Source organism: Hyposmocoma kahamanoa, unplaced genomic scaffold (assembly GCF_003589595.1).
Source record: "Hyposmocoma kahamanoa isolate Upper Pololo Valley unplaced genomic scaffold, ASM358959v1 94, whole genome shotgun sequence".
Taxonomy (NCBI): Eukaryota; Metazoa; Arthropoda; class Insecta; order Lepidoptera; family Cosmopterigidae; genus Hyposmocoma; species Hyposmocoma kahamanoa.
Genome location: NW_020654878.1, coordinates 1033944 through 1043743, shown reverse-complemented (window position 1 = coordinate 1043743; position 9800 = coordinate 1033944).

The window sequence follows — 9800 nt, the reverse complement described above, 5'->3', positions numbered from 1 at the left end:
TTTCGACTAAAGCACTTTCCACAATAATAGCAAGCTGTACTTGCATTAACACTTATTGGGGTTAAAGTACGTCACTTGACTGATATAAGCATTGTGGTGATGTTGTCAAATAAATAGGGTTTGTTGGCCCACAACGAAAACAGTTGTCGAAACCGAAATTCTGCTGCCTCTCTTAACAGTATATAAAACAACGTAAACAGTATAAAATAAATGGAATCTTGTGCAGTAAAGATACAGTTTGGGGTCCAAAATTTATTTTTATACCGTTATACAGCAGTTTGGTGTTGTAAATATCAGATTTTATGTAAATACGTAGTTTTTTCGCACAATTTAATTTGTGAAAAAGCGTTGGTACACTAATATTTTGTTCATCGCAAATTAAAAAAAATACTAGTTCATTGTTTACACTAAATTCACAGCCATGATTTTTATTGCATGCTATTTGTAATTTAATGAGTTGTAAATTGCATAAAGCTCATTTATACGTAGTGCCTTTTGTTCTCTTAAAAATTATTACTTTTGACTGCTATTAAATTAACTCTTTAATTAATAATAAGCACGCGCAACATTTATTTTGATTCCGTTGACTGTGTGATACTGCTGTAAGGCCGTGGTACTGGTGCGTCCTGAAAAGTGGGTTATTACCTTTATTATTTTGTTCTGTTTGGTAATATCTATTTATAAACATCGCCAAATAGTAAGAAATTACTTAAGAACATAGATTGTGTATCAACGCTTAAAGTGACTTAATTTCTATGAGTATTGTCCATTTACGATGTTGTTCGGCGTGGAATATCTTAGTGATAGGCAAGTTTTTACTTTAATAAATTAATATTACTGTAATCAGATTGTTTTATTTCTTTATTTTGGTAATATCGCACCGTGAAAACTAATGACCATTTCCCATAAGTTGTCTTCTTCGTTCAGTGACAGTATCGATTTCAATATGCGATATCGAGAATCTTGTAATTATTACGTTATTTTTGTCTCGTAGTATTCAGTACCTGTTTAAAACTTCGTGTCTTCACATAAACTAGTGCTGAAAAATGACAAAACAAGCAGTGATTCAAAACTTCAACCAGTTCTTTTTTGTAAAGAAAATGACATTTGTTTTGCCATATTTTCCTTGACTGTAATTTATTGTCTGAAGAAAAAAGGTCTTTTACTCGTAGAATAAGTTTTTCGAAAGTTCGAAAATTTTTCGAAGTTTTTTCAAAAGTGTTTTCCATTTCCATGGGATCCTCCTTGAAGGATGGATATAAATAAAGGAATCGTCTTAAGGGATCCTCTCATCGGATTCTGACTTTTGGCTTAGAGCATAGTTTCCCACAGTGGTCCCTACCGCCCCCGGGTGGGCGATGAAGAGTCCTAGGCCCTGGCTTTGGAAGCAACTGGGAGGCGTTGAAGGTGTCCAGTGAGTGCTACCGCATTTGAAAAAAAACTCTATACACTACATATATACATATATTTTTCTCCTTTTAATTTTTTGTGTTAAGTTAATATAAAAAATACGTATTCAATTATTTTTTGTGGTGGTGGGCGTTGACGTTTTTTTATCACAAATTACAAAATTAAATGTCTTCGAAAGCGCTTCTTACGAAATGATATAAAATTAGGTAACATTCTTGATTTTTCAGATCTGGTAAAGAAAGCGGGATGTTTTCAAGGGTTTTGTACAGTTCAAAAAGGTTATCGATGAGGATTATTCTAGCGATAGAAAAATGTGGGCGATCGAAAAATATGTGATGCAAGGATTGGTTGGAGCAGTTACAGTGAGTGCACGACGGGGAGGAGATCATGTGCATTCTTTGCAGGTGTTCATAGAAAAATCCATGACTAATACGTAATATACAAATAGTTGTATAGAACTTTCTAACTTCTTTTCACAAACCACGGCTGTTTAATTTTATATTTTTGACGGTGATTTGTTGATTACACGTATTGTGTCAAGTAAAAAGTCCACTTTTATTTGCGGAAAATAATTAGTAATTTGTTATAGTCGAAACGAACCCAGAACAGCCTCAGGGACCACCTTTCAAACAAAAGAATTTTGAAAATCGGTCTACAATTGATGGAGATATCTGAAAACATACATACAGCCGAACGTATAACTTCCTCCTTTTTTTGAAGTCGGTTAAAAGAAGGTTTACAATAACTGCTTTTTTGTTTACGTTTTGTCTAATTTAACCCGTTCGCCGTAAAATAAATATGATAGTACTATAAAATAATACTATAAATAAATATATAGTAGTAGTATGGGGTATCTCGTACGGAAAAGTTAATAATTATTTATACAGGGTTATTTTTAAAATATTAACCACCTCCCAAGATTATATTACTAATATCATAAACAACAACTTTTGTTACATGCTTCATCAGATTTTCTTTCATAGAAAAATAAATAGATTAGTACAGAGCGCTCTGAAGGGTAATGACTCTGTGTAGTCCGATTATTTGCACTAGTTCTGTTGACAGAACTACTGGTACGTTTCTTCCTATTTGTGGACGGGTGTGGGAGTCGTCGCGGAGGACACTTGCACGTTTGAACTTATTCAACAAAATACATATCTAAAAAGTCTGAAAGTACTACAAAAACTTTATTTTTGCTACGTTAAGTTGCTACTTTGTTGTTGTTAGCATTTTAAAAACAACCCCGTACATATCTGTGTGGCTGACTCTCAGCTGCATGGTTAGCCGTGACCATGGGACCTGTACAGGGCCCGAAACGTTGGTTGGTTTTGAAAAAACAAATATACGCGATTTAGTCCGGTTACACACGGCGACTTATCGTTCAAAACACACGTGCGACTTTATGCCGCGATGCAAACGCGCGATTACATCACTACACCTGTGATTTATAAGCAATTGCATCGATGCAATCGCGCGTTTGTACTCTTAGATCCGAAAAAATAGTTCAATACCCTAAATAAAAAATAAATAAAAGATCGATTTTATCAGTCCGCCATTTTAAAGTTAATAAAGCTTATTTTGGCGACTCTATTACTCAGTCTCGACAATCACATTACCTAATCTTATCTAGCTATACCTACTTGCCTAAGCTACAGCCCCAAGGCCCAATATGCGTCACCGCTTTAGGTGAGTACTTAATGAGACTAATATTCCGTTAAAAAAAAATTTGTCCCTTACTAGGTTTTGCTCTGGAGCAGGCGATTGATCTATTTGGTGCAAAAGTTTGATTGTTTTTTTGTACGTACAATTTAAAGCTAGAAATTAGAGCGACAAGCCCCGTATTAGTGAAACTCTGTATCGCGGGTGCCATGGACAACCACAAATTACAACCACAATTTTTTTAAATAATAATATCAAGTGACTACGAACCATGTACGAACAAGTCGTACGCCTGATGGTAAAGCTACACTCAGAGCTTTAAAGCGCAAAGATCTGAGAGGTACTGCCACTGCGCCCGTCGCCCTGAGACATAACTTGACAAGTCCCATGTGCCGGAGGTAAATGTGTTTAAGTATTTGTTCGGTTTCTCTGATAAAAAGAATAAATAAAATATATTCGTTTGATATTAAGTACTTTATTAAACAGCTTCAAAAAAGGGGAGGCTCTCAATTCGACTGTGTTTTATGTATGTATGTTTTTTTGTAACCGATTTTGATGATTCTTTTTTGTTGGAAAGAGGGAACCTCAGTAGTGGTCCTATTTAAATTTGAAGAAAAAATTCCATCTCTAAGGGTGGCAAACTAGTGGATGAATCCGGTAAGCGATTTCAATAAAACTTCGCAAATAGATGAATTCCACGAACTATTGAGGTTGTTTTTTTTAGTACTCCGTACTGAGATTGTTGTGTTGTTTTATTGTAATTGAACTACATAATAAGTGCATAGTACATTACTAAGTAAAATCCTTTGACATTAGTGTTTTTAATATAATAAACGTCAAATATGACTTTTTGTATCTTATTATTGACGTCAATTGTGCCCTTTGAGGTTGCAATATATTCAACAATTCTCTCTACTTCTCTTTAGATCTTTTTTCCAAATTCCGAATATGTGACTTAATTTTGATAAAACTGTCAGTTATGCTATTTATAAGTTTATTTACGTAAGGACCTTAATAAGAGACAATAAAGATTATTATTATTGGTTCTGAATTGAGTGGTCGACGATTCGAATCCCCGTCACAGTATTACCTACGACTTCAATTTCTAAGTTTAATTTGTCAATGTTCGCAATACCCCTCGCTAACAGTGAAGCAGCGATGCCATACCTACTGATTTATTCATAGTTCTACGGAATTTTGGCTTAGCCTACGGAAATATGGAAATTAATGGAAAATACAGATATTTATTCCATGCTTTCCTGTAAGTCTGCCGCACCCTGAGCAACAATCAGCAACCGTACGCCGATTGGCAAATTCATTCACTACTATGGCAAACATTGTATTATATGCCATCGTTATGATAAGAAGTGGCACGTATAACGAATTGATAACGATGGAACGTTACTTAAGCGTGAAATACACAGAGAGCGGGTGCGGATCGGGCACGAGTCGGGTCGCGACCGCGCCGGGTCTAATTCCGTGTATTTATATGGAAAATCGTTGTAGTAATTAGAAGTAGTAATTTTTAGTAGCAGTAGAGCTACTTGTGAAAAAGTTCGTCCAGGTAAGTACTGCCACCTTACCTATTTCTGCCACCAAGCAGTAATGTCAGCATTACCGTGTTCCGGTTTTGAAGGGTAAGCGTGCTGGTGATATTACAGGCACATGGGACTTATCAACTTATGTCTCAGCGTGACGGGCGCAGTGGCAGTGCCCCTTAGGTCTTTGCGAATTAAAGCTCTGAGTGGCACTGCAACTGTTATGGACTGGCGTGTAATTTACCATCAGATGCACGACTTGTTCGTCCCGTCACTTGATATTATATGTATATAAAAAATATTATATGTATACAATAAACTAGCTACCGTAAGACTGCCTTCTACCTTTCCTTAAGTCGTGCGCCCGTCTCGCGCCGGCACTCGGTGTGTTGTCGTTGTCCATATAAATACAGGGACTAAGACCCGCCGCGATCCCGACCCGACACGCGCCCGACCTGCACCCGCTAACTGTGTGTTTCACGCTTTATTGAAAAGATTTTACGTTATATAGTGGAGCCAAATGTAAATAGTAAATGAACTGGTTCATCCACAACTCGAAAAACAGAACGGATGCAAGCCAACGACTTGGAAAACAAACTATTATCTGTCCTCGTCTGGATGTCGCCTTGTCCAAGGTAATAAGTAGGCAATTGTTTAACAAGGTAATATGGATAAACAAACATTGGGCTACCTTTCGGCGCACATCGACTATAAAAATGAGCTCCCAAATAAATCATGAGCCATCATTAGTGGGGTTAGTGATGGGTGGTCTATGTAACAAGATAAAGGTGCCGACTGTACATTTCTATCATATACCTATCATTTAACAGCTTAAGCACAGTTTGTGAAAAGAACCAGGGTGGGAAGTGATAATTATCATTGATTATCATTGTCATTGATAGTTATTATGGGTACTTATCTCGATAAATGTACGTTTTTTCATAAAATTTATTGGAACAACAAAATGCTACCGTTAGCAATGTCCTGCTATGTGTTTGTATCCGAGTCGTATCCAAACACGTCAAATGCCTGTCTCAAAAAACATTCGCCAACCTAATCTTCAAACATTTGTCTTCGTTTAATAGTGTCTTAATTTTTAGTCAAACATTCAAGAGATAAAACAATGGAGATCAGATTGTTATCAGATAATTGTCCGGAAGGACTTTAGTAAACATGACGTCAGAGGGGGAAGGAAGGGGAGGGGGAAAATTATATATTTTCGCACCAAATGCACGGGAAAAAGAGTAAAAAAGTGGGAATGAGGGGTAGGCGAGCGGAACTCCCCCACGAAGGTTCAAACTAAGAATATTAATTAAGAAAAAAATTGTTAAAAATAACCTTAAAACATTGACTTACAAATAAATGGACGACGCGTCTAATACAAAAACCACGAAAAAAATGTCCCAAGTCAACCTATTCGAAATTTAAATTGTAATGTCATCGCAGTATCGCGCTGTCCGTAGAACAAATGAAGACTAAAGCGGAGTGTCGCGCTCTGTATACGATTTTAGCGCCTTACAAGTGCGGACACTTTTTAGCGCGGACCCGACGTCCATATAATTGTAAGTCAATGCCTTCAAATCATATATTTTGACGTTTAGTGCACACCGAAACTCCAATATCTACCTATATCGAACTAATTCGTTTTTGCCCAGAAAGACTTCCGCGTTTGTATAAAAAAACCTAACTTAACCTAAATAATCCAATTCGTTTCTGCCCAGAGGGAGTTCCGCGTTTGTATAAAAAGAACCTAACTTAACCTAAATAATCCAATTCGTTTCTGCCCAGAGGGACTTCCGCGTTTGTATAAAAAGAACCTAACTTAACCTAAATAATCCAATTCGTTTCTGTCCAGAGGGAATTCCGCGTTTGTATAAAAAAAACCTAACTTAACCTAAATAATCGAATTCGTTTCTGTCCAGAGGCAATTCCGCGTTTGTATAAAAAAAAACCTAACTTCACCTAAATAATCGAATTCGTTTCTGTCCAGAGGGACTTCCGCGTTTGTATAAAAAAAACCTAACTTAACCTAAAGAATCCAATTCGTTTCTGCCCAGAGGGACTTTTGCGATTGTAATTTAAAAAAACCTAACAATCTTTATACACAACGAACAACAACATAAATACGGGTAAAAACACTCGAATACGATAAATGACATTTTATTGTTGAAATTACGAAATTGTTATTGAATTGTCATTACTATTTCAAAGTAACCTTTTTAATGAAATAATATTTTAAATATAATGTAAGTGCTATTAAATAGTGTTTAAAAAACCAATAAAACATAATATACTTTCAAAATTTAAAAAACACATGATATAATTACAGTGGATTGTCGAAAAGCAAGACATTAAATTGCGTCCGCGTGCTTTTTTGACATAATTTTCGGATTAGATAGTTGTTAAATGCGTTTCTTTGCTTTAATTTTCACGATTTTCAAAAATTATTTTCTCGAAAATTTTGGCGTCCTAAAACTGTAAATTTTTGGAGGGGTTCCTTTTGACTTTTGTCTCTCTCCAAATTTTTTTTATTTGAACGCCCAACTCGACGTCACGTATACTAAAGTTGAACCAATTGTCATGATAATTATCAATGAAAATAAATTATCAAAGAAAAGAATCAAACTTTTAACGATTATGATAAGGATTTCTGATAACGACTGATAACTCATATAATTTTCTTAGTTTTATTTAATGGTACACCTACCGATAACAGACTACAAATATACTTAGAAATATTACATGTGTAATTTATACATCTGACATCCAATTATAATAGTACACAACGTTTGAATTAGGTAATTATACAATAAAAAGAAAAATATCAAAGAAAATTTTTTGGTTAAACTACGTATAGTGCTGTTTTGAAGTACAGCTATGAGATGTACATAATATTCATTCATAAAAAAATTCATGGAGGGAATATATGCCATTGTACGAAACGAAACTAGGTATATAATTGTTTAAACTTAACTGTAAACGGTAAGATGTTGATTAAGCTATGATGTGAGAAAACTTAACATCTTTGGTCTTTCACGAAAGAAAAATCTTAATTAAATGTTTTCACTATATATTTATAACTTCCCCAATGAGCTTAATTTATTATAAGTGCATCTCTATCCTGGCGGTTTCTCGTTCTCCGCCCGACATCCATCCACTACAATCAGATCGAAATGTCGAGTGTTACGTCAAATAAGTAACACTCGACAAATGTAAAAGATACATTAGAGTATTAGGTACATATGTGCAATTAATTGTTTCGGACAGAGAACGGGTAGCCTCCCTTATTTCGTTGACTCACCTTTTCGCACAACATCTGAGTTTTCCGACAGCTACAGGACTATTTTACATTTCAAAAAGCGTACAGCTCGTCTGTGACTTGAGGCCCCAGGGTAACTTTCGGTTGGACCGCGGGGCGCCGGCGGCGGCGGCGGGCCGGCGCGGCTCGCAGGCACCGAGCACACAAATAAGTAGGCGCCTCTTGTCTTCGTACGAGTACATCACAATTCGAACTAATATTGTTAACTATTATGTCAAGGTATCGTTTGTTGCCATAGACAAACTATTATTGTCCTAATAAATGCGTGTCGTTTGAGCCGACGCCATCTGTATTTTTTTCTCCGTCTTATTAGAGGGCGGTTTGATATTGATAATACGATATATATATATTATAAATAAAAACTTTTTTCGGAATTAATTTTCATTTCTTAATTTAGAACTCCTTAGGCTTAACTCACACTGGCGCAGAGTCGAAGCGTCGCGACGCGTCATGTTTTTCTATATTATATGCATCTCTATTTTCCCATTATTAAGGTACAAATTTGTGTTATGCAAATATGGAAACGGGCGTCACTTGAGCGCAGTGAGGCGTCAGACGCCGACCACACTGTGATCCGGGCGCACTAATGCGAGACGCCAAGCGTTGTAGTTGAAAAACAGAACGCGACGCGACGCTTCGACTCTGCGCCAGTGTGAGTTGAGTCTTTAGCAACTGCCGATACTTTTTTAAAAATTGGCGTGAAAATTAAAAAAGTCGAAATAAAAATTTAGGTGAGGCCATTGACTTACAATTATATGGACGTCGGGCACGCGCTAAAAAGTGTCCGTACTTATAGGGCGTTAAATTCGTATACAGGGCGTCATTCACGCTTTAGTCGTCGTTTGTTCGACTGACAGCGAAGCAAGCAATATTAGACAGTACTGCGATGACATTACAATTTAAATTCAACGTTTTAGCTTTTTCATATTCCTTTACATGTCACTACGTTTAAATAGGTTGACTTGGGACATTTTTTTCGTGGTTTTTGTATTAGAGCCGTCGTCCATTTATTTGTAAGTCAATGGGTGAGGCCTATTTAATTTTAGAAGACGTCTGATTTGTTTTACCAATTTGCATCACATGTAGAAACGATGACTAAAAAAGAAGCTTATTTTTCAGTTTGACAACCTATATTTTTTTATAGGTTGAAGATGTTGGAATTTAGACGGTCAAGGTGTGTATGTATGGAGTTAAAAGGAGATTATGTAGAAAACTAACCGCAGTTTTAAAACAAATGTTTTTCTTCTCAAACTCACGGACTTATCAAAACCAATATTATAAATAGAAAAGTAACTCTGTCTGTTATGTTTTCACGCCTAAATCGTTGAACCCAAATTGATGAATTTTGGTAGAGATAAATGGGACAACAATGCGGGCTACGTTATACCTTTTTTTGTTATTATTACTTTCACGATAACTAAGTAACTGAATGAACAGACGTCCCTGATGGTAAGCGACACGCCTGTCCAGTGCAGTACCACTCGGAGCTTTAAACCACAAAGATAGCGCTTGCGCTAGCGCAAATAGCTCTACTGCTATTAAAATTGTCACAAAAATAAGTCCTAAAGGGGGTGAAATAGAGGATGAAAGTTTGTATGGAAAACCAATAAGTTTAAGAAAATTAATATGGCACAGTATTCTGTTCAAAGTACTCATTCCACGTCGTGAACACCAGCGCCAGCTAGCTAGGCGCTAATATAGTAAAACATGCTCAAACAAGATGCCTAAAATTCATTCTCATTTACTTAGTAATTTTTATTATTAAACTGATGGAAACTGACGATAAGGTCGACGATGAAGCATGCACACCTAAATAATGCCTATTCACTCTCGCCTTGAACAGGCCCAAGTTATACCATTCATGGAACAAGTCT